The 26,760-nt window shown below is 38.7% G+C and overlaps 1 protein-coding gene across 1 annotated transcript in view; it reads right to left on the bottom strand.

The window, feature by feature from the left end:
• Positions 1–26,760, bottom strand: part of LOC103150869 (heparan sulfate glucosamine 3-O-sulfotransferase 5) — a 65,262-nt gene that overhangs the window by 16,634 nt on the left and 21,868 nt on the right. The window contains exon 2 of the mRNA XM_007570638.2: positions 9,588–9,662. The gene's annotated coding sequence lies outside the window, so the exon portion shown is untranslated. The remainder of the gene's footprint in view (positions 1–9,587; positions 9,663–26,760) is intronic.

Here is a 26,760-nt window from a genome sequence, read left to right as displayed (position 1 = left end):
CTTCAGAATCACAAATCATACAGTTTTGGCGTCTTCACCTAATGCTGCACATCAGACAGGATGCAGACTGACAGCCATAAGGAAGTGTGTGTGTTGGTGTCATTCATATCCCTTCAACTTGAACTTTACACACTGCAAGTTTCCTTGGGCTTTTAATCAACCAACACAAAGGAGTGCATCATTGTAGAGTGAAGGAAAAGTTTCTCAGTAGGGATTTAGTTTAGACTCTTTGTTCTACACTTTGCTTCGTACAGACGGTTTGGACCCTTGGATATTCGTAACGACTGCTTTCTGCAAGCTAACAGGAAATGACATACGCAGTAAACAACTCCATGTGGAGGAGGTCCAAAATAACATATCATAAACATTCCTTTTGCTCCGCCTTTATTTGCTCAATATTTGGAAGCGTGGCCAACATGGACTGAATGGTTTCATTCACTTCTTCCAATCCTACTACCAAACTGCAAAAATAGGCAAACTATAATTCTAAAAAACATAATCTTTCACAACTTCTCCTTCTATTTGTTCACTGGTTGGTTGAAACTCCACCAGAAGAATCCAGCTCAGTAGAAGAAATCCTGAAGGGAGATGAGAACTGAGCAGACTTCTTTAAGTACAAAATGTCCCACTGGCAGGTCTGAAATAACATGAGATGTTGTGTGGCAGAAGGCAGCACTGCATAGCCGAAGAGCCAGGTACAGAACTCCAAACCCCCAACGCTGTGTCCATACACACACAAGCACACCTTCATGGTGATTACAAATATTTTCCCAGAAATATTGATCATTACAGATGCTGGCACAGGGACCAACTAGTTTTTTCACAAATCAACAGCTTTTTCCAGTTCTCAGACATTCTTTTCATATTGTGTCACGTAACAACACAGACTGATGTCCGTCACAGTTTGCCATGTCTAACCACCGTCTGTCTGTAGAGCGGTTATCCCACTGACACTGATCCAGAGGGACAGGCGGTAAAGAGAACAGGAACAGAGCAGCGTCTCACTCAAGGACATCCTGACAGCACACACAGCTGCTGATAGATGGGACGTCTGTGACGGCAATCAAATCTCTGACCTTCCTGTTATGAGCCCCTGTCTGTATTAATATTAGATCACCAACTTGGTACTTGATAGCCAGCATGGCTAACATCCATTGAGTGGTCGCGCTACCTGTGGAACAAACACTTGTAATAGAAGACACCATGTCTCAACGTGGGACAAGTTCTGCTGGCCACATGTGATTTGGACAGCACATAGTGACTGTGGATGTTTGGCTGCTCTGGTCCAAACTGCAGTAGGATCACAGTTTGGTTTCTAGCTTTTGTACATTTGTCAATCGGACCTAGAAGATTCTTCAGGTGGTTTGGATACAAAAATCAGACCTCTGGAGATTTTCTGAGGTATTTGCAACTGTCAAGCACAAAGAGACCAATAGAATTTGAAATTGTGCTCAGCTGTGCTTTAGGATTACATTTGTAACCATTTAAGCTGATTATGGTTTAAAACGAGGGAGCAAGCAAGAAAAGTACAAAACCTCATATGAAAAGTAAGTAACTTTTCATATGAGGTTTTCAATCATTAACTGTTGTTGAGGCCACAATGCAACCTTTAACCTTGAAGGAGAAGATAACCTATTTCCAGGGCTGAGGATTTGAAGTTCCATCCAATGAGAATTTGTTTAGTCTCTTTGTGTTTCCTCTCAGACACTTTTCATTCCAGTAGAGGTCAGGGGGTTGCCATTGTTTTTAAATCACCAATAGTTCACCTAGCTGATATGCAGTGGGACACTTCCACCAATCTGCTAACAGCGCATTGGCGAAAGTTTAGTGCTAACATTGAAATTGAAACACTTAGATTTCCCTAAATCAATGTTTCCAGGTAAATTCTTGTCTTGTCTTGTAAACTACGTCAGCTAAGTCTTGTAAGTTTTGAAGTTTTCAATGCCACACACATCGAACTTGAAGTGGTGGGCGCATTTTTGATGTACTGAAGGTGTTCGGTTTGAACGGACCATATTAGCTTCACTCTTAAAAGGTACAGCCAATTAATGCCAAGGAAAACAAAATGGTGCTCCTGGATTGGCTGCTTTGCTAACCCCAGCAACAAGGCAAGTAGTTCAGCTTTCCAAACTGCAGTTTCTTTTTAATATTTAAGATAAGCTCCACAAAAAACATCCATGAAGAGGCAGGATTTCCTGAATAATTTAGTTACGTTGGACAAAAAATATTTCTGAGTAATGAACTGCAAATGGAGGTTTGTGTGGTGATCCACTGTAGTTCAGAAATTCACCACTTGGACTTGCTTGTGCATCTGTTGGGCTCTTGTTCAGTTAAATAAAGGAACTGTGTTAAAAACAGTGCAAATCATCAAACTGATGTGCTTGATTACCTTCATTCTGCAAGTTGTGTGGAACTTCTGTGGCGCACAGAGCTGAATGCATGACACCCTGATGATATGCTCTAGAACAGTGTTTCTCAACCCTGGTCCTCACTGCCACACTGTCCTGCATGTTTTTGGTGTTTCCCTTCTGCCACACACCTGAATTGTATCTCTGGGTGATTAACAGGCTTCTGCAGTACTTGATGGTCATGCAATCATTTGAATCAGCTGTTCTGGAATAGAGGCACATCTAAAACATGCAGAGCAGGGGGGCGGTGAGGACCAGGGTTGAGAAACACTGCTATCTAGGACTTTCTATGCACTCATCTTAATGATACTGAAAGATTCCACATTTTGCAACTGTGTGTCAGAGGGCAGTTGTGGGATGTACAGAAATTTCCATTCTACACACAGAAGTATATATTTAAGTAATACATTTAATAAAATATTTAAGTTTCTAAATATATTTTTCACAGTATTTTCCACAAGTGGGAAAAACATGGAATAGATGAGGCAGGTTTAGAAGAATGCATGCTGAAATTCTTTAATATTTTACAACTGGCTTACCATTTTCCCTCCAGAAATGTTTTTCTAGTAGACTCTGTAATCAAGTTTGGTACATAAACAGTTATAAGAGCTCTGTCTGCCTTCTCACTCACTTCCCATTTAACATTAGAGACTACAGAATATGTGACAGTGGCTCAGTTAAAATGACAAATGGCCATAAATGCAGCACAAGACAGTTTATTTCCCTCTTTTTAAAGAAGCAACAGAAACAAGAATCAAAATGACCTCTGTTTAATCCACCAAATCTGATAATGTAGATGAAAACTATTTATAGGGTTTCTATTAGGTACAAATATTTGCATTAATGCACTGATGATCCCCTCACATGAAGAAGCTAGAGGAAGATATAATACAAGGTTTGGAGAAGAAGTTTAACTGCTTTACATTCCAGACAGCCAGACACTGAAAAGGCTATTTGAGCTGAGAGGTTGGAAGTCCTGAAAGAGTCAAAGCAGAGCTTTGTTATTAATGGGCTCAATCTGTCTGGGACACTTTTGCCATTTCTTTAATGCCACAGAGCAGTGAAGGAAGACGCAATAAAGAACAGAGCCTGGAAGCTTCACTTATTACAATTAATAATTCATACCAGTGCATTAACCAGGCAGGAGCCCCGGTCCAACATGGCAGGCATGGGGTGTGGCTGAGGGTTTGGAACCACAGAGCCTGTTGCTGCAAATGAAGTCACTGCCCAATGCATGGTGGCTCATAAAAAGGTGATGACCAGTGTGAAAAAAATATGTGACTATGTAGTTTGTTTTTATAACATATATTTATAATAAGCATAATTCTTCATCTGCTGTCTGAACACCAGGGGTTTCAATTCTTAGTGATCTCAAAGCCTTTTTCACAAAATTGTGGCATAACACAGAATAACTGCAGCATCCCTGCCAGCATGCTTAGGTGGGCCCCATGTGGGGAAAAGGAGGGCAGGCCATATGGATCCCATATATCAACCCTCCATTCCCCCCACATGGGACCCACCTAGGCATGCTGGCTGGGATACAACCATCTTCTGAACACACATCACTCGCTGAAATGAGGCTTTACAAATTAGCCGTAAACCATCAATGTTCCATCAAATCCTGATTTCCTCCAAATGTAACAACATGCAATGGGCTAACATTAATGTTAGTTCTATCAGATGTCATGTAGTTTATTTCTGCATTTGCAAGCTGTAAGTTGGTTTTTTATGTACTTCTTCTTCTATGAGTGTCTTTTAAGTCCACATCAAAACTAAACTACTTCAAAACTAAACTACTTCCATGGTGGTCTAGTTTTCAGCCTGCTTTAGTTCAGGGGGTTTGGTAGAACTCTGGAACCACAAAAGTTTCATCTCACCACAAATCTGTTTCCTTCAGTGTCCATGCTTACTTCATGGATTAAGCAAATAAATGTTGAAACTCATTCACCTTGAAAATGCCCTCATACGCGTGCCTCAGTTTAATTCAACAAAATTAAAATAAAAAAAAAAACATATCATCATCTGAGATTTCCCAAATTGTTTAAAGATCTACAGACACAATCTTTTAGCGAGTTAAAACTTTTAAATTTGGAAAAACTCCTTGAAAAAAGCACTTCTGTCAAACATACCAAATTATCTGAACATTGAGCAAATAGAGATCATTCAGGTCATCCTGACTGCCCAGGAAGAGCGAGAGAGAGAGAGAAAAAACTTTTAAATGTCTTTCCAGCCTATGTTTTAAGCATACAGTGTATTCAGGTAATAAATAGGTTTCAAATGCATTTTATGTAGCATACAACCAGATCAATGCTTTAAGTGCTTCCAGCTGAAATAAAGCAGTTTAAAATCTGATTAGGTTTGCCATTCAGAGTGCAGAATCCTCCCAAAATTTACTTTAATCACATTTTCAAACCACTTATGGAATCAAGAACTTTCATTTGATTTTCAATTCCCAATTTTAATTATGAAAAAAAACTCAAAACTATTATTTTTTTAGACATAAAAACTCCATTAAGAGTTTGCTTAGTTTAATGTATTTGTGAAATAAAACATCTGCATAATGCATATTTAATATAAACACTTCTAGTTGGAAAATGTTGAGCCGGATCCAAATGGCATTAGTAGCCCACTAAGAAATATGACAGTGAACCTGCTCCAACTCTCACACTACATAAACCCAGAAATAGAACAAGTCAGAGCGCCGAACGCAGCAGAGCAACTCATAAAATAAAGAGATTGTTTTCTTTCCCTCTTTTTCCCCTTGCGGCTGTGTAACTAAAGAGACTAAATATAGACTAAAACATAATAAAATCAAAGACATTATAAGGATTTTTTACCCTTTTCCCTTCTCCTACACTCTGCATTGTCCTGATGGTGCAGACACAAAGCCATCAGAAGCTAATGTTGCAGAAAAATAATGGGTGGAGGCTTTAATGCCTGACAGGTGTCTCTGTAATGCAGCTGTTCTGCTCCAGACCGGGCTGATGCCAATCTGCATTTCCTCTGTCCTTCTGCTCGCTCTCATCTGATCACGTCTTAAGTGGCCCTGATGAGAAAGCAATGAAGAAAGGCCCAGCGTGAAGGACGGAGGTTTATGTGCCTGTTTGATGTGGGATGCGCTCTGGAGTCTCTGTCAAATATCTGGAGGAGGAGAAGTTACGTGGCGACGTCAGTGGCCTGAGACGACCTCACCGCGTCTGCCTTTTAACATAAACATGGCTACTGTCTTTTATTATTCTCCTTTAATGCTGGGCATCAGCAGCTTGTCAGGGTGGCATTATGAAACTATAAAATACCATACAGTCTGAAGGTAATGACCCTGGATATCACTTCACAGGACTTAGTTGCAGCATTTTCTTTTATTTTTTTGTTTAGTTTATTTAATCACTTCATGGAATGAAAATCATCTCTTGAGTTTCATTTAAAAAAATAGACGAAGGAGCTGGAGACCCTAGAAATCAATTAAGTGGATAAATCATTTTCTATTGCATGGTGATGTAGTGCTCCATCTGAAAGTCTTGCATACTAATCAAAGAACAAATTATTTTCTTGCCCTTGTAAATTGGAACATGTTGAATGAATGTGTGACCACTTAATGGAAACAGGAAATGGATGAAGTGGGCAGGTTTGCTCCAAACATCGTCTATGCAGGAACAGATGGAAATAAACCGGTTAGCAGAAGAGATTGCAAAAGAAAAGAATCAAAGAGTTCAAGTGCAAACATTTTTTTATCCATTGCAGTTTTGTGGAATACATCATTTCTGATGCGGCTAAAAAACCAGCTATACTCATCGTAGTACAAAAATAAAAAAAACTGAAGTTCTTTTTAAAACTTCAGTTTACTTTAATTTAACAAATATTTTTTTCTGTAATTCCCATTAGAGCAATTATATGGTCAATGGAAACACAGCAATAGCTTCAACATTCATCACTCCTGTATTATTCAAGTCAACTGGAGCTCTGATTGGTACAGAGTTTGATACAGCATCACAGTAATTCATTACAAAGGCACATTTAGGTGTTTTTTTTTTTTTTTTTACCTAAATAAAGATTTTCAGAGACTTTTCAGCCTTTTTTTTTTTTTTTTTTTTTACCTAAATAAAGATTTTCAGAGACTTTTCAGCCTTTAGTGACACTTGCTTCTTCTAAGACTGAAGTACAATACAAAATCTTGTGCAGGAAACAAGTAGATGTTGTTATTGGTAATCCAAGAGGTAAAGATAAAATGCATTCTCACAAATCAAATTTGTCATGACTTCTAGTAGATAACTGAACTTTCTCCCCCAAATGTATCCCTGTATAAAACCGGAGCTATTTTCAGAGCTTCCTGAAAGGAGCTTTGAACATGAGAAAAATGAATCGCAGGACCACACTGGCTCTACTTTATGATGGATGACAGTGGAAGGAGGTGTGGTGGGTGATTTCTCCACAATGGCTGAACAGAAAATTTACATTCTAGCTCTTGCAAGCTAAATTCAGGTTGACAGGTGATAATTTAAACACAGATGAACAGCTGTTTGCCAAGCTGTGCCTCAGACTTGAGTGGACTGTGTGTGTACATGGATATTTTCCATCTGTAAGTGCAACCTCGTATAATAAAGCTTGTCATATTTCCTTTCAGTGATTTCCATCAGATCACTGTGTTTAGCTTCACCCAGACATAAGTGAGGGAAACACAACAGGATGAAACTAGAGCTGGACTCAGCCACCTTCACATGCACATGTTCACATGCACATGTTCACATGCACATGTTCACATGCACATGTTCACACATGCACATGTTCACATGCACATGTTCACATGCACATGTTCACATGCACATGTTCACATGCACATGTTCACATGCACATGTTCACATGCACATGTTCTGTCCAGATTTAGATGGAAGGTTTTTTAACCTTCAGCTTCAGAATTAAATGCAACAACTTGTCTTGAGAATTTACCTAGTGGTATGAGTAAAAATGACTGATAAAAGAAGTTGAACTCTAGTGCAGTTTGAATGCATATGTGAACGCCAAGCTGACCAGAGAAAGGCAGGAAGTGGACTACAATGTATGGCATCATGGGTAAATATAACCAAATCAAACACGCAAGTCTAACGTAAGGGGAGAAATGGCTCATTGTCTTTAATCAAAGACAAAGAGAAATCCAAACACCACTAAACTCCACTGCATTATTGTGAAAAACAAAGTTGTGCTCCATGTCTTCAGAGGTTTCCTGAAGAATCCTTTAGTGGTTCTTGGTGCAGCGCCCCCACAGGTGAGCGGGGGAACAGGTTTGGTTCATTTGATGCAGCGTGGTGTGAAAGCAAACCACATCAGGACAAAATGTAAAAAAATGTTGTAATTCTGGTTCCCAACCAAGTCAAGTCTACTGAACCATACTGTGTGAAAACACTGTCAGACTACAGTGTTTTCACAGTTTGACGATACTGATTTCGAGCATGTAAATGTTTGTTACTATGGAAACACTATGGAAACCGGATGGACAGACAATATTGCTGACCAAGGATCTACACTCTGTTCTAGGTCAAACCTCCCAGCTGCTTGAGGAGCAAAAATGAATGAATTTTGTTAGGAAAAAAACAACTGGAATGAACGAACAGGAAGCCGGTAAACACATTGAAAACATTTATTACTGACAAAACACACCCACTTTGACCTGGATTAATGACAGACAGTTTTAGGACTGAAGGAACCCAAGCCGATGTGTGCAAGCCGAAGCTGAATGAAACACAGACATGATGAATGTGGAATCAGTTCAAACGTTCCAACCCACAAAACAAACCTCTGAAGATCACAGGGTGGACAAAGTTTTAATTGGAGGCATCGACAGCGCCCTCCGTTTGATTTGTGGATTTTTGTGTTTATTTGAGTTGCTTACACATGCCAGCAGTCTTAATTTGGTGATATTTCAAAGCAGACCTGTCAGTTCATTCCAGAATGAGCCTATAAAGCAGCAGAGGTGCTGACACACAGGAAGAGATATGAGAGGCAGAATTAATTATGTGCCAGAGAACATGCATAAGCAGGGACGTAGTTCAGCTCAGCTGAAGGAAAAGGCGGAGGCAGAGCTGTGGCCGTGGTGATGGATGAGGGTGGTGCAAATTTACTACTGGACCTACCTACACTCTACACCGGCTCCATCCTACTGAGATCTGCGCCTGGCTAACAACATGAGCCAATAGAAGCAGCAGTCGATCTCCCATCTTGGCAGCATTTGGGAACAGCTAAGGTCAAACTGGAGAAAAACATCTTCTGTCTTCAGTCAGCTTTAAGGCCACAATTCAACGACTGTGAAAACTGTTGCCTGTTATCATATGGTTCTTTTGCTTCCATTTCTCTGCTAACACTCTATGGACTCGTGTGGAGGCAACTAGGATGGACGTCTTCCTCGTTAGAGACTGAAGGAGCAACCAGAGCCAGTATCTAAAGGACCTGACCGGAGTTTAGGTTTCTTGTGAACTGCTGTATATGAGGCAGGCTGAGGTGGAAAGTTTCAAATGATCTACAGGCAGCATTTCCCCCAGAAAACCTGCTACTGGTAGGAGGTGCTAGGGCAATTCACCAGCCCTATTTCAAATAAATAATGCTTAGCCTGGCAGGAGGGCAAGTAAAGTCTGGTGGCCCTCCAGGCTTAGTGGGGGAAACCTTGCTCATGTGAAGGGGATGTCTCTGTTCAGCCAGGCTCAAACATACGACCTTAAATGCAACATTATTGGTGGAGAATAATGTTGCAAATCCAAATTCTACCAATGTGAAAATTAAAGCAGATATCATTATCCAGGTTTAATATTGCTGTTATGACCTATAACTGATATTTACCAATATTGTTTATATCATATGTACTTCACTACAATTTCAACACCTTGAAAAAAAAAAGCTTTTCTGCCTCAGCTAAATTTCCCACAATCCCGCATTGCATCGCCATCATTGTCACATGACCAAACAAACACCACATGATCAGCCTCCAGAAACAAACGGCATCAAGAAATAAATAATGTGTAATATCGACCCAGTTTAACTTATCAGAACAATACCGATATGTGAACAAAACAGCAATTGACTTGCTTTGACCTGTTAAATGTGGCCAAACGTTGCTTTGTCACTGTTTAAGTTTTTTTTGGTCAAGTTTATCAGTCATAGATAGGCATGGAGATAGGAGAGGTTAGAACATACCCTTTGTTCCTCATGTCTGCCAGAGGGATGGTTTGAACCTGGATGCTTCTTTAAGCACACCTGTGGATCCAGTATCTGTGTGATAAAGAGGAAAGCACAGTCAAAGGCAATTGCTAACAGGAGCGATGCTTTAGTAACAGCAGAGAGGACAGTGTACGTTTTCCCTGACTGATTCTCAGGGTAAGTTGTGGCTCATTTTTGTTCCAATATGCAAAACGGATTTTACATAAAAACCAGAAAACAACCACACACACTGATGAAAATGAAACCCATCTCATCTGGATGGAATTGTCCCACATCTCAGTTCATCAATAACTTCCCATCATCTGAGTGGGAGTTTAATGTTCTAAAGTTAAAATGGCTCAGCAGGAACGTGTGAAACAACGCGAGTCTCATGGATCAAGCTATCAGGGATCAGGGTTGGGAGAAATCACCTGCGCTACATTTAGAAGTGCTATATAGTCATTAGCTATGGTTACAAATGTCACACACTGTAGGTAGGGTGTGAACTCAAGGTGTAGAATTGGTCTCCAAGGCCTCAAATACATGTTAGAAAAACTATAGACAGCTACACATTGTCAGAAAGGCTGTAATGTCTAACCGCAGGAGTTGAAAACCTCGAAATCAGTGACGTCAAACTGTGGGACAAAGAATTCTTCCAAAACAGTTACAGCTCCAGTTTTCTGTCTTATACCTTCCTGACCTTACACTTCAAATTTAACACAGTCTGGACAACGTGAGATAAAAATAGGAAATTAAAAATATAAAAGCAACTCTCTATGTCATTATTGCTAAAGACTCCAGGTGTAGAGTCAACATGGATACATCACAACTGAGGAATTAAAAAAATCTAATTTGGAATTTATTAAAATCTCAGCACTTGTCACAAAAACTCCATCAGTGTGCAGAGGAGAGATACAAACACTGGAAAAAGTTCTGGTGTGTAAATGTAATAATGTGCACAAGGCCAAATAGGCATGCATAATTAAATGCTCCACATGTAATCAACTCTAGTAGGGTTCTAGAAGTGTAGATAAAATGAGTTCCCTATAGAATATATTTAAAAGAAAAATGCTTTAAGTAAAGATCCTGGTTCATCCAGGCTTTAGCGCTTGATAATTTAAATTGTTGGTATTTTGTATTTTCCTGGCACATAATGCCACTTTGCTGCTGCTAGTTTGGAGGAGCTGAGTGATAGGTTAGATTCCTTCAAAAAATGCAGATTCCTTAAGATTCCATAAAATATGTACAAAAGAATGAAAGCAGTCAAAGTGTAATTCAGTGATGAATCTTCATTTTGTTCTGGTCACATGATCATGCTGAAACTATGAACTGGTGCATGTTCAGTGAAGCAGATAAGATGTAACAAACTTCTTTAAACTTACAGTAAAGTTTTATCTTGGCTTATGTTTCATGACTAAGTATTTACCCTTTCAGTAATTAGGATGGATCAGGCCTTTTCCACTTGCCAATGGCATTTAAAATGTTTCTATAGTAAACTATAAAGTTCAGCAGATAACGTTCCCATTTAATTAACCATCCAGACTAAAACCTACAGCACACACACAGACACACACACACACATGCATGCACACACACCGTTCTACCATAGAAAGAATACACAACTCTTCAACAATAATACCAATGAAGAAAGTTTGGAGAATTGGTCCGTAGGCAAAAAGCAGGAGCACAATAAGCTAAATTCATGTATTCCAAAGATCAGTTACAAAGAACAAGAAATATTCAAAACTACAAAAATCTATTGACATACAAAGAGGTCTAATATGATTATTTCCAGTCAATCGTTGAATTTTTTTAAAGGTTTTTCTTAACAATGGCGACATTTATGTTTAAAGTAGCCTGTCCTGCTATACAGAAGTCGAGTTTTTTTGTTGAGAGTTTTAAAGGTTGTGTGGATGTCCTTATGAGAAGACTGCTGTGTTTCTGTTTTTGACCCCACATCCTGATGCTGTGGTGCATTTCTGAGTTAAAATCCTCAGTGTTACTGGAGGAGGTATGGACCGCTATCATCCACCAACTGGTGCACTAGTTGGTTACTATGGAGACTGAATGACATGTGGGACCAACATTGCGCCCTCGGGGTTCTCCCATAATTTCTGCTGCTCTGCTTCCAGCTGTGATGACATGGCGTACTTCTAAAATAAAATATCTCTGCATATATGTAGAAATACAATATTCTATATTATTGATCAATACAAGATAATAAAAAAAGATCTATTAGATTTGATTGAAAATAGATCTATTTCATATAGCCTAAAATAATCAGCATCCAGCTAAGAAACAAACAAACAAACAAACAAACAAAAATCACAAAATACACAAAATCAATCTGAAAATAAGTAAAACTCATTTCTAAAGGATCAAATTATTTCTCTAAGGATTCATATTAATGGTGGGAAAAGAACTTCAACTCCACAAAAATAACATGAACGGCTAAATCAGGTAAAAGTAAAGTATATGTTCACTAACTTGTGAAATAAACAAATTAATATATGTTTATTTCTTACCTCCATCAGTAAAACTTTTTAATACCTATATGCATTCACAGTCACACTTACAATTTTTTAGTGTTTCTTTCTGGGTATTCCAGTAGCAACAACATTTCATTGCCAAATTCACTTTTGGGTCTTTGCCCAATGACAATAAATAAAATCTAAAAATCTAAAAACACTGAAGCAGACTAAAAACAGAGTTACATTTAGCCAAACTAAATGTAACTCTGAGCAAATAACAGACTGAATCCTCTCAAAACTGAGCATTAGAAAATCAACTAATAACTCCTGACTGCAGGCTCTACAGCGCCCCCTTATGGATGATCTGCCACTGCAATATATTTGACAGAAACTGTCTACTTCTTTCAGGAACTTTGTTTTAAAATGAACCAGAATTAATCCCATTAGGAAAAACAAGACAATTTGTCATGCTGGTTGCTACGTTACTTCAGTGGAACAATATGAAGACCTACTGACCTCAGCACAGCTCCCAGTGTCCAGGCCTCTGAGGAAATTCACAAACCTGTTACTGTGGTGCATCTGGGATTTTGAGTTTCAGAAGAATTTAAATTTAGGTTCAATAAATGAAATATATTTTTGTATCTATCCAAATGTAGGAAACAGGATTAGGGTAACTGAAAAAAAGGATTCTGACTTTAATCTCATAATTCTGATTCTGTGTCAATTTATGTCAAAATCCAAATAAACAACCAAACACTGTCAGGTGTCTGTGGTCTGTGATGAATGCAGCAGCTAGAAGGAAAGAAAAATATCTAGAATTTGTCTGATTTATAATTGTATCTTTTATTCCATCAGTAAAGACAGGCATATTCAGAATTTAGCCAAATTTGGTCATATATCAGACTTAACTATTGGTTTTCTCAAATAGGCTTTAAATGAAATCAGTCATTTCCATTCACACACACACATTCACACACATATGCTCTATTTGGTTTATTAAACTTTTACTGCTGGGTAATAGTCCCTGATTCCAATGGTTTATAATTCTGATAATATCTAGTTTTCACATGAGAAAAACATACAAAGGATTGACGTGGATTCGTATTCAGCGCCTCTGAGCTGATAGTTTGTAGAAAGAGTTTTTACTGCAGTCACAGCTGCCAGGTTTGTGAGGTTGTACCTAATGGCCTGGAACTTAAAGAGGCTGAGAGGTTTCTACTTATACTTCACTGCAAAACAACTCAGGCTCAGTCAGTTTGGATGTAGAGTCTCTAAAGCAGAGTCCTCAACGGCCAGAGACCTGCAACGTTTACATGTGTACAAATAAACTTGACTTAGTCGATTGATTGTTTGACTGAATAAGTAACCATTCTGTCTGATTAGATTAGACAAATCCAGTCTGTTTTACTATGTTAGACAATACAAGATGTTGCCTTCCCATTGTGTGTGTGTTTATGGCTGTGTGTGAGTCCTCCTGTTAGAAGTTTTTCTTCATTGTTACTTCAGCCTTTTGTGTCTGACCTGACCTGGATCTCTCCTTGGTGAACGCTCCACTCTGACTCACACACAGCAACTAAGGTTCAAACCAAACAGAGCAGGTTCCAACTTCTCCTCCAATGTGTCACTCGCTTCATCAAAATGTAGAGAAATCTATTATTCCAATTGTGATCAAACTGATCCAGCCTCTCTTCCAGGCATTCCTTCCTCCAGTGTTGTACATTCACCTGGTAAATATAGTGAATAAACCATCGTTGTCATGTCTACGTTCTCGTTCACGACTGGTTCTGCATGTGGGTTATGAGACTCCCTAAAACCATGACACTAGAAGGTCATCGGGAGCTTCAGTACAAAGATGACTTCCTCCTTAATTGTTTTAACAAAGTGAGTAAAATTTTACTGTGTAAAAAACTATTGGAATAAAACCATATACTTCCACTCAAAGCCATGCCTTTCATAACCACAGCTAACAAAAGCGCAGGAAACAAGAGACAAAGGAGAAAAGAGGCTCGCCAACAAGTCTGAGCAGTCAGTGGGAGGACAAACTGATCCTCATGCCCAACAGAATGTGACAAACCCACAATCACAGTTACAGTGGAAAAAACAAACAAAACAAATAACAGGCCTGCTGTTGCTATGAGGAGCCTTAGTGAGATCACCTCCCCTGTGGCAGTAGCACTTTATTAAAAGGAGTGGTTCAACTTGGTTTATTGTGTGGTTGGCATCTTGGATTATGACAAAAAAGGATCTCAGTATTCAGAATAGGCAACTTGATTACATGTGGTCACATGTAATCTGTTGAGATTACGCTCTGATTGGTGTTCATATGCATTCACACACCATCACAGTTCACTTCAACATAAACTAAGATCTTCATTTTTAGATGGATCAGAGTTTGATTAAAGAGACTCACCTCTCCAAACGAACCGGACTTTTAGGTAAACTAACCAGAACTCGACTGGAACGGACTGATCAGGGCTGGTGTGAATGCAGCCTTAAAATCTTTCAAACTTCCTTGCTGCATCTAACCTTTCAGAAGGCTGTGACTAAGGCATATGTAGCTATTGCATTGCCTACTGGAATATTAACTGTGATTGCCAAGTTTACCATGTAACCTACTGGTTGACTATTGATAGATAAAATCATCTCACTGGACAGATCCAATGACCTCACAGACCTTGACTTCAATATGAGTTCTGTATTTGGTTTATGAACCAACATGACTGTGAACTTTAGCAAACGCACAAACAAGAAATTAATTCTGCTTCTCCAGCAATTGATTCATGAAGTGTATTTTTCTTAAACAACACTTTATAAAAACAATTCCATTTGCTAGCTGCTGCAGTCCTTGGGTGTTTTTTGTTTAATTAGCAGTGAAATAATTATCCATGACAAAAACCTAGCTTGTCCACAACCTTTTATCTCTCTACAGCTGTGAGGTTGTTGCTGCTCTGTAACCTAGTTTTTTTCAGGCCACGGTATCCTAACCAACACTGCTAATATGATCTGCATAACATGAGCTGGCATCAGGCTCAGAAAGAAAGAGAAAGTGAGGAGAAAGGTTGCCATGTAAAAATAACAAAAGTGCAGCGTCACCACATGAGTCCAATTTAGGCACAGCGTTACAGAGGAAGTGCTGATGCAGCCTCAGGAAACAAATGTCCTCGTGTGACAGCTGCAATTATTAGCAGGTGAAACTTGCTGGTTTCATCAAAGCCTGAAGTGTAATACCAACCACAGCTGAGTCCTCAGTGAGACAGCACTAAGTACTGGTTAATACCATGATCCATCAAGGTGGGACACAAAGCTGGTCCATGCAGACATGGAGAAATTCAAATATTATTTTTAAAAAAAGATACAATCGACAGGATCACATTTACATTTGCTTGCTACACATAAAAAATGAAGCCTTGCTTTGCTGTAGCAAACTTTCCTATCAAAAAGACTTGTTTGTTTTAAAAGGCTTGATTTTCAGCACGATGCCTCAAACATTTGAATCTTATGACATTAGGAAGATTTTAATTTAAAAAAATGAACAAACTTAAATAGAACTCAACACTTCTCATGTCTTTTTGTAATGTTTTTAGCAGCTCATTAAAATTTTGTGTTTAATTTAACTTTATGTCTTAAGAAATACCTTTATGCCTGTTTTAGAACTAAACCACAAATATACTTAAAGTAGCTGAACGTGATGCATCATTTACTTGTTACTATAGTTAATATTTTAAATCTATAGAGATGCACCAATGTGAAAACTTGGGCTACAAAATACAATAGTAATAATATTGCTGTGATATCCACTAACTGATATTTACAGACATTATTTCTTTACTCTTTCTACACAATAAAAACCCACTATTGACATTGTGTCTCTGCTTCTGTCCTGCACCGCTTCACTATCTCTGTTACATGACCAAACACAGACCAACCAGAAACAGCAACAAGACCAAAATAAATATTTTATTCATATTGGCTTATTTGACCAATATGCTACAACAATAACTAACATCAGCCAATGTCGATGTCAGTTTTGCTTGACATCGACAATTTACACAGATTTACAAATCTGTGTAAATTACTGCCAGATGTATTTGTTTTCCATTCTCAAAGACCAAACCTGTGTGTGTTGTCCTCTAAAAAAATACCAACTGCTGAAATCAGATTGGAATTTTGGTACAGAAGGAATTAACAATTTTCTGAACAAATAAATTATCTAAATTCTGTTAAAATCACTTTGTAGACTCAAAATTCAGACTTTGTGGTTGTGGAATATGTTTACAAATGTTTCATATGCAAAAATGAATAAAAAGAATTCACATAAACTCCATAAAAAGGGAATTTTTATCCCATTCAGCAGTTAGCCCCGCACAAATTCACATCAAGCTACTTTTCAGGACAGCTGCTAAATGAGTGTACTATGCATTCAATTCTTCTTTATCACTCATCTCTAAAACCTCACAGCTGTAGAGAGATAAAAGTTTGTGGATATGCTAGGTTTTTGTCATAGATAATTATTTCACTGCTGATTAAAAAAAACACTCAAGAAGTGCAGCAGCTAGCAAATGGAATAGTACAGAACAATTTTGAAACTATTGTAACTACTGACCAATTTTGTAACATTTCCTTAAACAGTCCTATACCAAGCCTTCTGCCCAGCTGCCCAGTGGCTTTGAGGAACACTTTGGGTTTCTTCATAGTACTCATTATTGTATAAAGATTAGACAGAGTGCTTTAGGGGGGAACACTCTCTACACACAACACTCTGCTGCTAAAACTTTCATCAATAACACAGAAAGCAGATGTTTGCCCTGCTAACAAAACAACACATTTTCTACCTCGTGCCTGGAGCTTATTGGAAGCCTGCATGGCTGTTGTCATCCTGAGTTTGTGCATAAAAACATGTCTGCATTTTAACAGAGAACATCAACATTCATTTAAAGCTCAAATGGATTCATGTGTTTCCATAAAGTACCAACAATTGACAAATTAAAACTCTTTTGACGCAGCTTGCAGTCATTTGTACAAACACATGTAGAGCAATAAGACTGCAAAGTCTGGAGTTGCAGCAACAGTTAAAAACTCACTGCTTTCAGAAGCATTAATTCACTCTTCTCATAATTGGATAGGAAGCCAGCACGGCTGCTAATATTTTTTATGGGACGTTCATGTCGCACATTGGCTTTGGAGGCAGAGTGATGGTTGAACACAAAGTGACAGTGAATCTTGGAAATGGGACTCCTTTGAACATTATTTGCTATAAATTACTAGAAGGACCTCTAGTCAAGGTCAGCTGTAAAAATGGCAGGCTTCAACCAAAGTCCAGATTCATCTGCCTGTGGCGCCACCAGTCCTGTCAGAGAACAGCTCAGAAGGCTCAGCGACCCGCTTATATGAAGACCTTTACATGTTGGCCAACAGAAGAAGACGTCTGACCACAAGCAGAGCTGTAGAGGAGTCGGAACCAGAGACAGTTAGATGGTAGGCACTATAAAAACTCAAAGATTGAAGTTGGATCTTGATTTGCTCTGATTTGGTATTTTACAAAAGATGTTGCTGGGTTTACTGGTCCATATTGTGCTTCCAGTGCAGATCTCACAATGACTGTAGTTTATTGGAGAGATTCAAAGATACTGTGATATCCTCTTTACTCTAGGAGCACTAGGAGTGTAGGGATACATAAAACTCACAAGATGGGACGAAACACAATATTGAGTTCAGGAGAACGATGATGGGAGAGTTTCTCATATTACCTGAAAGAAAAATTAAAAGTTCAAATTTCCACTGCAAAAAGAGTTTTATCTTCTACTCATAGATTTTGCCACAAACTCAACAAATTGTTTTTCTTTTTCTGATTTCTTGAATCTCTTCATCCGATAGGTATTGGTCTACAGTAGTATGTGGCGACTGTGGCTGTGTAGGTAGAGTAGTCATCTTGCGATCAGCAGGTTGTAGGTTTGATTCCAGCTTCGTCCTGCCATGTGTCAATAAAATCAATTAGGTAATGAGAGAATGCTATTATAGATATGTTTAAATAATAACATATTAGTTATTTGCTAACTAAACTATGTAAGTTTAGTTTAAAAATAATATTTTTTTACAGCTAAGAAATATGTGTGAGTTAATCAGTTTTAGTAAAGACAGATAAATGTGTTTGTTAAATTGTACCTATAAGTGAACTAAACCAGTTTAGTTTCATCAATGTGTAAAAACTGAAATGGTGAATCAACTAATTGGGGTTAAGAGTGAAATGACACTGTCTCACTCAGAGACAGTGTGAGGAGGACCGCCGTCACTCTGAGTAAAACCCAAGAAGAGTCACTGCTCCTCTGCATGGAGAGGAGCCGGCTGATGGTTTGAACATCAGAACCATTCCCAGATAAACTCCCACTGGAGGTTTTCAAGGCACGTCCAACTGAGGACAGAGCACAAGCTCACTGCTAACTTCTTGATTTTGTTTTATCAAAATCAAGATAAAACATTTTATAAACTTCTGTTTGCTGAACTTTTTAAGGCTCAGGATTCTTGTCTAAAGGTCAAGGGGAAGTTCCAACTGACTTATGCTCACAAGTGGAATATTACTGCTATTATTACTATGTTTTGATCAACACTGACTTTTCTTATTGAAACAGTAAATGGGATCTCTCACTCGGTGTTGCATCAACAGAAAACCAACAGTGTTTGGTTTGTGCTGCAGAGATACATTTTGTTCCCATTTCTCCACACAATGAATCAGGTCTGACATATTTAGACAGTATAATACTGTAGAAAACACCGCTGACCAGCATCTGACCTCTCACCCTGCTCCCTTTGCGTTCCACGCTGAGCGGCTGATTGTATGAACGTGAACTCTGTATTTGCAGTTCATTGAATTGAAACTGAGTCTGACCTGTCAGTGATGTGTGAAACTGCAAAGCTCCCTGTAGCATCACTGAAAAATGGAGTCCTTTGCTTTCTCCTCCAGCCCAGTCACATTTGCCCTGACAGCCCGTCGTCATGCGCTGACGTGTGTGTTCCTCCGCATGGAGGCCGGTGAAATGTGATAGCACCGAGCTTTTTCAGCTCCTTCCCTGAGAGATCATTGGTACCGGGCGGGCTGTCAATCAGGCCGCCCCGCTGCCCGGGTTTTGGATGGACTGCGCCTCCTTCGTAGTGAATAAACACCACCCACTCTCCATCTTTTTGCTGTCTCCACACTCTGCTGACTGACTGCTGCTGTGGAAGAGCAGCAATCAACAATAGTGTCTGTGTGCCACAGATAGGCAAGCTCACAGATTTTCCATAATCATCCTCTGGTTCGGCCTCTCGGTGTGCTGTGTCAGGCTTCCACACTCATTCATGCTAATGACCTTGGCGGATGTCATTTGGAGTTGCAGACGGATGTTTTTCCTGTTGCTTTACTTACGGTTCGTTCGCAGAAGTTTTGTTTGCAGGTTAAACTCAAAGTTTGAGCTTCAGGAAAATGAGTGGAGTTCCATGCAAGGACAAAAATAATTAGAACGTGATAGCAAATGAACTCAGTAATCAATACCGCTCTAATCTACTTAGCGACTGACAAAGCCTGCGGTCTGATTCAGAGGGATGTGTGTTAATTATGTGTTTCTTCTTCCACTTACAAAAAGCAGGATTCTTTTAATCATCTCTGGTGGTTGGCAGCTGGAGCAGGGAAGGAATCTGGCTCCAAACGTCAAACACAAAGATTATGAGTGATGATTATAGCCATCGTAATCAATGACTTTAATAATCTGTTAATATAAATAACCTGGAAACAGAACGTATCAAGTCCTCAGAATCAGTGTTGCTGTCAAAAACAATTAACTTTGGTGTTTCTCTTAAAAAAGGAAACTTTTTTAAGAGATGAAAGAAAAAAAATAATGTGTTTTCAGTCAAACTTGGTGACCACCATGGTGAATCTATATCTGAACCCATCCTTCTACTGAGTACAACATCATTATATTTCATATACTGAAGTGATAACTGCTGAATTAAGGCCTTGAGCGTTGGTTGTTCAAACATCATTTGTCCTTTACAGTCCATCACATCGGCTCCATAAACTTTGGGATTTATGTCTAGTCTGTTCCTTTTATGTTTTCATAATTTAATGCAGAGGAGTATCAGCTGTTGGGTCCATTTATACCATATTTATTTACCTAAAGGTAAAATGGTGTTTCTGCTTCAACAAAAAGCAGAGCTTAGCCCATCTGAACAGCACTCTGATTGGCCGGTTTTCACACAGTTTCTCATATTGAGTTGACTGTTAGTTTTGTGTCTTAAAATTATGCTTCAAGAAAGAAAAAGTTTATTTTTTTCTTCAAGCGTCTGCTTAAGGAGAAAAGCCTAGAAAGCCGTCAGTGTTTGTGAACACCTGAAAAAAGGACCTGGTTGACTGTTAGAGACAACAGCAACCCTGGGCCGTCTCCAAGCAGCCATGTTCTTTGCCAGGACCTTTGGAAGCTTTTTAAAGGGACTGCAAGTGTTCATTAGAGATAAGGGGGTTTGCCTGCCCACGTAATTGCCCAGCTCCAGCGGGAGACTGGATGTAACACTAAACTGCTTCCTGTATGACAGCATTCTGTCAGGTTCCGGCAGCGGCACCTCTTCCCTGATATTTAGACCCAGTTAGGCTCATCAAAACAAAGAAGCCAGTAATTTGGAGTTTACCCGTTTCCCCTTGACAAGAAGACAAATAAATGGAGTCAGGATGTTCTTCCTAATCTCAGCCTCAGTGTGTCTGAGGAAGCTTTTAGAAACATGGCTGATCTCTGAGGGGAATCAGTTCCCTATAAAAAGCCCTAGAACATTTCCTTCAATCTATGAGACATACTGTCCTTGTTAAAGATCCAATTTATTAAACACTTACCTGAAAATATAAGAAACATTAACACTCTAAATAAGAAGAATCTTAGTCCTACTTGTAAGAAAAGAAGAGGAGCAATAAAACTATAAAAATAACAGAGGAAGTTGAAGAAAAATTGGCAAAACATTGAATACAACCAGTGGGTTTCTTCAATCAGCCACATGCTGTAAGGTATGCAGGATACCAACTAGGTTACCAACTATTCTATGTTGTGTTCTGTGTTTTCTGTGTAGTTATTTTTGAGGTTTTCTGTGTTTAGTCCTGTTCCTGTCCTGTCTTCCCTGTTGATTGCTTCCCAGGTGTGTCTTATTCCCTGATTCCCCTCCCTGTGTATTTAAGTCCACCTGTTGTCTTTGTCTCTTGTTGGGTCCTTGTTGTATGTGATATGTTGTCGTTGTCTGTCAGTAATTGATTATCTTAGAACTGTAAAGTCCTATGAAGGCATTGGCTCTCGTGTGTCAGTCTTAGTTTCAGTTGCTACCGGTATTAAGCTTTTACTTAGTTCTCTGCCTTGCCGCCTGTACTGGACTGTCTGAGCTCCTCGTCATTAAATCATTCATCTTCATCTGGGTTCCTGCGTTCATTCTCACCACCTCAAACTCACCACTTCATGACATTCAAATTGTTTTGAGAAATGGACTAGCTGTTGTGTAAATCGTAATAGTGACAAATGCACCAAAGTGATTGGGGGAAAAAAAAATAACTGCAGAACTGTTTCACATATTATTTTAGATTAGTAGACTTAAACACTGCTGTTCAGGATAATTCATTTCTGAAGCAAGACAGAGAAAGCAGGCTGGGTCATTTCTCAAGTGTTTGTTGCTTTTATCCTTTTTCAGAACCTCTTAGTGTTGCTTCAGTACCGAATAACTGCATATAAAATTTTGCTTTGCTATGTTTTTTTTTTCTTTCTTTCTTTTTTGTCTATGTAACCCGCAGTTAGTCAATTAAGACTTTTATTTTTGCGGGCCCACTTCCTGTTTTCCCCAAACTCCTCAACTTATTTAAAGCCCCGCCTCCAGCCAGGTTAAACAACATCACCTGTTCACTGTGATTGTGGCTGGCTGTTGGCGTCCTGCTGATTTCACCCTGGAAATTCAACCCAAATCTCTGAAACTATTGATTTGCACTCTTGAACAGTTGCCGTTGTACCTGGGCTGTCACAGCTGATCGCTGTTGGGTGCGCCCCACTCCCTACTTTAAGGTCGGGTTTTTTTTATATGATGGATCAGATCCTCTTCTGAACCAAAGGATGGCGAGCTAAAGGAAAAGAACTCTATGATCTTTGCATTTATTTTGAATTGTCTCTCACTGTGCATTTGTAATTGTTTTGTTTGTTTGTTTTTTTCTCCCCTTATGTTTTTCCCTGTTCCAAAAAAAAAAAAAAAAAAAAATTCAATATTGCAGTTAGCTGCCTAGCCCATAACTGTTATATCTACATCATTGTGGAGATCCTGCCTCTTCCTCTCCTTCCCACCTGCTGCTTAGCAACATGTGCAGCTGCTCTGATCACTGTCAAACAGAGCACAACCATGGAGTGGACATCTAGAGTTTAAGTGTCTCCTAACCCAGAGCCTGAGGCATGGCTGCATACAGTTAGACTGTTAATTGTAGGAGAGACAGATAAATGTAACGGCACCACATGAGAAGATCCTGAAGCTGTTGGTAAACTTCTGTCCTTGAAACCTCATTAAGGATCTCAGTTAGAAAACCTTTCCACTGTGAGGCATATTAGCAGAAATAAACACTTAAATCATGTCTCCTGAATGTTCCCCACAGTTCTATGTTCTCCATTATCTCCATTAAATATTGACTTTCACTGTGATTCAGTGGAGATCTCAAAGCTTTAGAAATGACTTTGTAATCTTTTTGAGACTGAATGATTTTTGATTTTCTTTAGATCTGAGCATGATGCATTGATTTTAAGAGGGGGTGTGTTACACAAAACATACTTTTATACTTTTTTAAGCTCTATATGATGTATGTTAAACACATACGTTATATTGTTGCTCAGTCCATCTATTCAGGCATTGGTCAAGCTTTATTGAATAAAAAAAAAAAAACACCCAAACCTTCAGTCAGTTCTGAACTTTCTACTTTTTTTTAGGTTTTAGAACATAATACAATCAAACTAATTTTAGTAGTTCCCAAATAAAGAAAAAACATATTTTTTATTTATTTGACTTGATTGAAGTGTACAGGAATGTAGCAAACCATGACTTTTATGTCCTGTTACACCCTGAGCAATCATCTACTCATTTAGAGCCAATAGTATTGGCTCTTTTTGTATTTACTCAGGTAGCTTTTGATCTGCACTTTGGTATTTTCCTTACAATTAGACTGTTTCATGCCAGATGCCCAGTGGAGTTTGGGGAACACAGAAGCTGTAAAGATAGTGTTTCAGCAGGCATGGATCTGTAATATCAGTATTAGATTTTATTCTGAATACTAATTATTGTATTAACATGAAACAGAGTGTATCGGGTGGAAAACAAAAACTTTCATCAGGATAGAAAGAATGTAGAATGTTTGTCCTGCTAAAACAACACATTTTATACCTCATGCCTGGAGCTGATTGACCATCAGACTGTCAACCTGAGTTTATGCATAAAAACATGACTGTGTTTTAACAGAGAACATCAACAGTAATAAAAAAGCAGAAATGTATTTTAATCAATGGAGAGTTAAGCACAGTGATGTAACCGTTATGTGAGGTTATATCTGACTGGTGTTAAAATGTTGTGTGACTGTAAAGTTAAAACACGAGACCAGCACCAGATTTTCTGACTTAGCCACAAAACTTACAAATATATAAAAAAATAAGCTTTTAAATTATATCCACTTTGACTTTATGAATCAGCGTTTATCCAACATTTATTAAGTCAACCCTTTGAAGAGGAATCAGAAGATTGTGATCTGTGCTTTCAGCTGATCTGTCTGGTGAACCCCACACCTCAGTGGTCTCCTCTGTGACGTCCGGCTCACATCAAACACTGCTGATGGAGAACGGCTCCATCTTTTCATGTCTGATCTGACCAAGAGTTTCTACATCACATTCTGTGAGCAAAACCAGGAAAAAATGAGATGTAAACAACTGGAGTGTTCAGCATGTTCCTGCTCCCTGCACAGTCCCAGATGAGGTGACGTGACGGTGCGTTTAATAAAGCATGAAGAAGTCATTAATAGGTAATGGCTGGCTGTGTTGACAAATAATGCGAGGAGCAGCTGGAGGCTCAGAGTAAATCACATCAGCACAGGCAAGTGAACATCCAGTCAGTGAACGTGAAGCGGGGTCTGCTCCAGCAGCTGAGGCCCAGCCGGCCCACCGTCTGCAGAGAAAAACTCTCTGAATCCCCATGAGGCCCGGCAGGAAGACAGCTCTGTTTCACTTCCTGCTGCGACGACAATAACTATGGAAATCCAACGCCACGATGCTCCATGTTTCTGAATAAACAACCCAAATATGTTCCAATGTTTCACCCACTTTTACTCACCAGGTCGTACAGTCCTGGATGCAGGAAAGAACATCCAGTCTAATTGGGTTCAGGTACTAAATTAAGAATGTAACCTATAAAAAACAACAACAACAAGAATTACAACACAGCTTATTGATTTAAGCAAAAAAAAAAAAAAATCAATGGTGTGAAAAGTTCCCTATTGCTGCATCTTGTAAAGTAGGTTTGGCTCAAGGATCAGAGGTGAGCAGAAAATCAGGACCAGCCACAGCTTCAGTTTCTTCCAGTGATATTTTTATTCAGTCGTTTCTCAGACTTCTCCCCCAGCATTCAAAAACTCCCTGGTTTTATACAAACTTTGCACCACACCTGTGCTTGATTGGACACAGCCACCAAGGAACAGGTCAAACAAACAAAATCTAAATAAAGAAACACCAAAACTACAAATCAATTTACAAACTCCTACATAATGAAATTATCTGCAAAATAAGTTACATAATCCAAGATAACTCAAAAGATTATTTTTAAAGAAAAACAAACAAAGCAATACACAAGAAAAACCCTCTAATTGGTAGAACCCAATAAGGTAATCACTAACATCATCCAGCAACTTAATCAGGAAGTACTGGGTCGGCCCCTCCCACACTCCTGCAGATCTACAAGGACAAATGATGGTGAGTTCAAAGAAAAAATAAATACACCTTGAAACAAATTCAACCCACAATCCAGAAATAATAACCAACCTAAACATAGATAGATCCTGCAACATAATGCTAACACAAACAAACCCGGGATAGTAAGTAAAGCAACATTGCAATGTTTACATTAATTATTCTAACCAGCTATAAAAATAAGTGAATGAGAAAATATAAGGGACAAGTGGTGAACATAAACTGAACCACTTTGTCACACATCTATTCAATCTAAGAAGGGAAGCAGGAGCCAGAAGCTAATCAGTCCAATATTTCCTAACTGCTTGAAGTTCATCATTTTACAGAGAGATTCTTCACTATAGTGGTAAAGTACCTGGGAGCAGATTCACTGGTCAGACTGTGTGGACATGCAGGTGAGATCCACAGATCTCCATCCTTCACCCCTCAGACATCATTTAGCATAAAGATTATGACAGTAAGAGAAAACACTGGATAAGTAGAGCTTATTAGAAAAGGCTGCCAAGAGAAAGCTTTTTATCTGCAGAAAATGGCTGACCTAAAGCTTGACCAAAATTGGTCAATGAAAGCAGGACATGTACAGGAGGATCAGCTCAACAATGGGAGAGGCATGAAGCAGCAGAAACAATAATTCATAACACTGGTTCTTAGAATGACAGGTTTTTACTGACCACATTGTCTGGCCATAAGGACTTACTGATTCTCCTTTAGCTTTGATTATGACAGCTTTGTTTCAATGAGCTTCTGCAATGTCACCAGATTCATTTCCACCCAACGCTGATTTCATTTTTCAGTGGTTTTTTTATCCAGTCTCAACCTCCTGACTTCTCTTCACAATGTTTCTACTTTCTCTATTAAACAGCCCTGAGTTCTGCTGTTGATATTCTTGGATTTTATTTCACCAAATGTTTTAGTGACCTGAAGTTGATGGTTCTCCATTTTCCTTCCAGTTTTCATTACCTGCCACCCTCCTTAGGCTTACATCAGTCTGCAAGATATTGTCATGACAGTTTTAAAATAAGGACATTATGAAATATGAAGTTTGTTTTGTTCATACAGTTCAGATTTAAATAATTTGCATCATTTGCAAATTATTGCAACCTGCTCTTCACTCGGTGAAATTCCCACTAACAGCTACAGATGTCAGAGGTTTTATTTTTAACACAGTGTCTAACCCTAACCCTTACTAAACTTATTTTTAGTTTAGTAAGATATTCACAGTAGAAATTAGATTATTTGGTCATATTCTGTGTTTCTTCAGGTTTTGTGTTTTTGCAGTGCAGATGAGGGGAAATCTTGTTTCCTGGAAGATTAAACCAAAGAACAATGCAGTAAACTTCTTTATTGGGTTAAAATCCACAAGCAAATTTCTCTGAAGATGAACAAATGACAAAAGAAATATGTCGATATGTTCTGCATAAACAGAATTCCATCATTTAGATGGATATTGATGTCAGAACCATATCCATCTAAACAAAAGAACAGAACATTTGGAAAGTATTCACAGCACTTCACTTCACACAGGTGAGAGGGTCAAAGAGGAAATGACCCAAACGTCAGTGACATCGTCACTAGCAGCACTACAGATAATTTTGTTCAGAGTGAGATTATCATCTCCAATCAAGACAAACAAATTCATAGTGAGCATGAGCACCAGAACAGCGTTTTGCAAAAATGTAAGCTTTCATAATATATATGCATATATATATATATATATATATA

The sequence above is a fragment of the Poecilia formosa genome, unplaced genomic scaffold (assembly GCF_000485575.1).
Source record: "Poecilia formosa unplaced genomic scaffold, Poecilia_formosa-5.1.2 Scaffold264, whole genome shotgun sequence".
Lineage (NCBI taxonomy): Eukaryota > Metazoa > Chordata > Actinopteri > Cyprinodontiformes > Poeciliidae > Poecilia > Poecilia formosa.
This window is presented reverse-complemented; position numbering and strand designations above follow the sequence as displayed.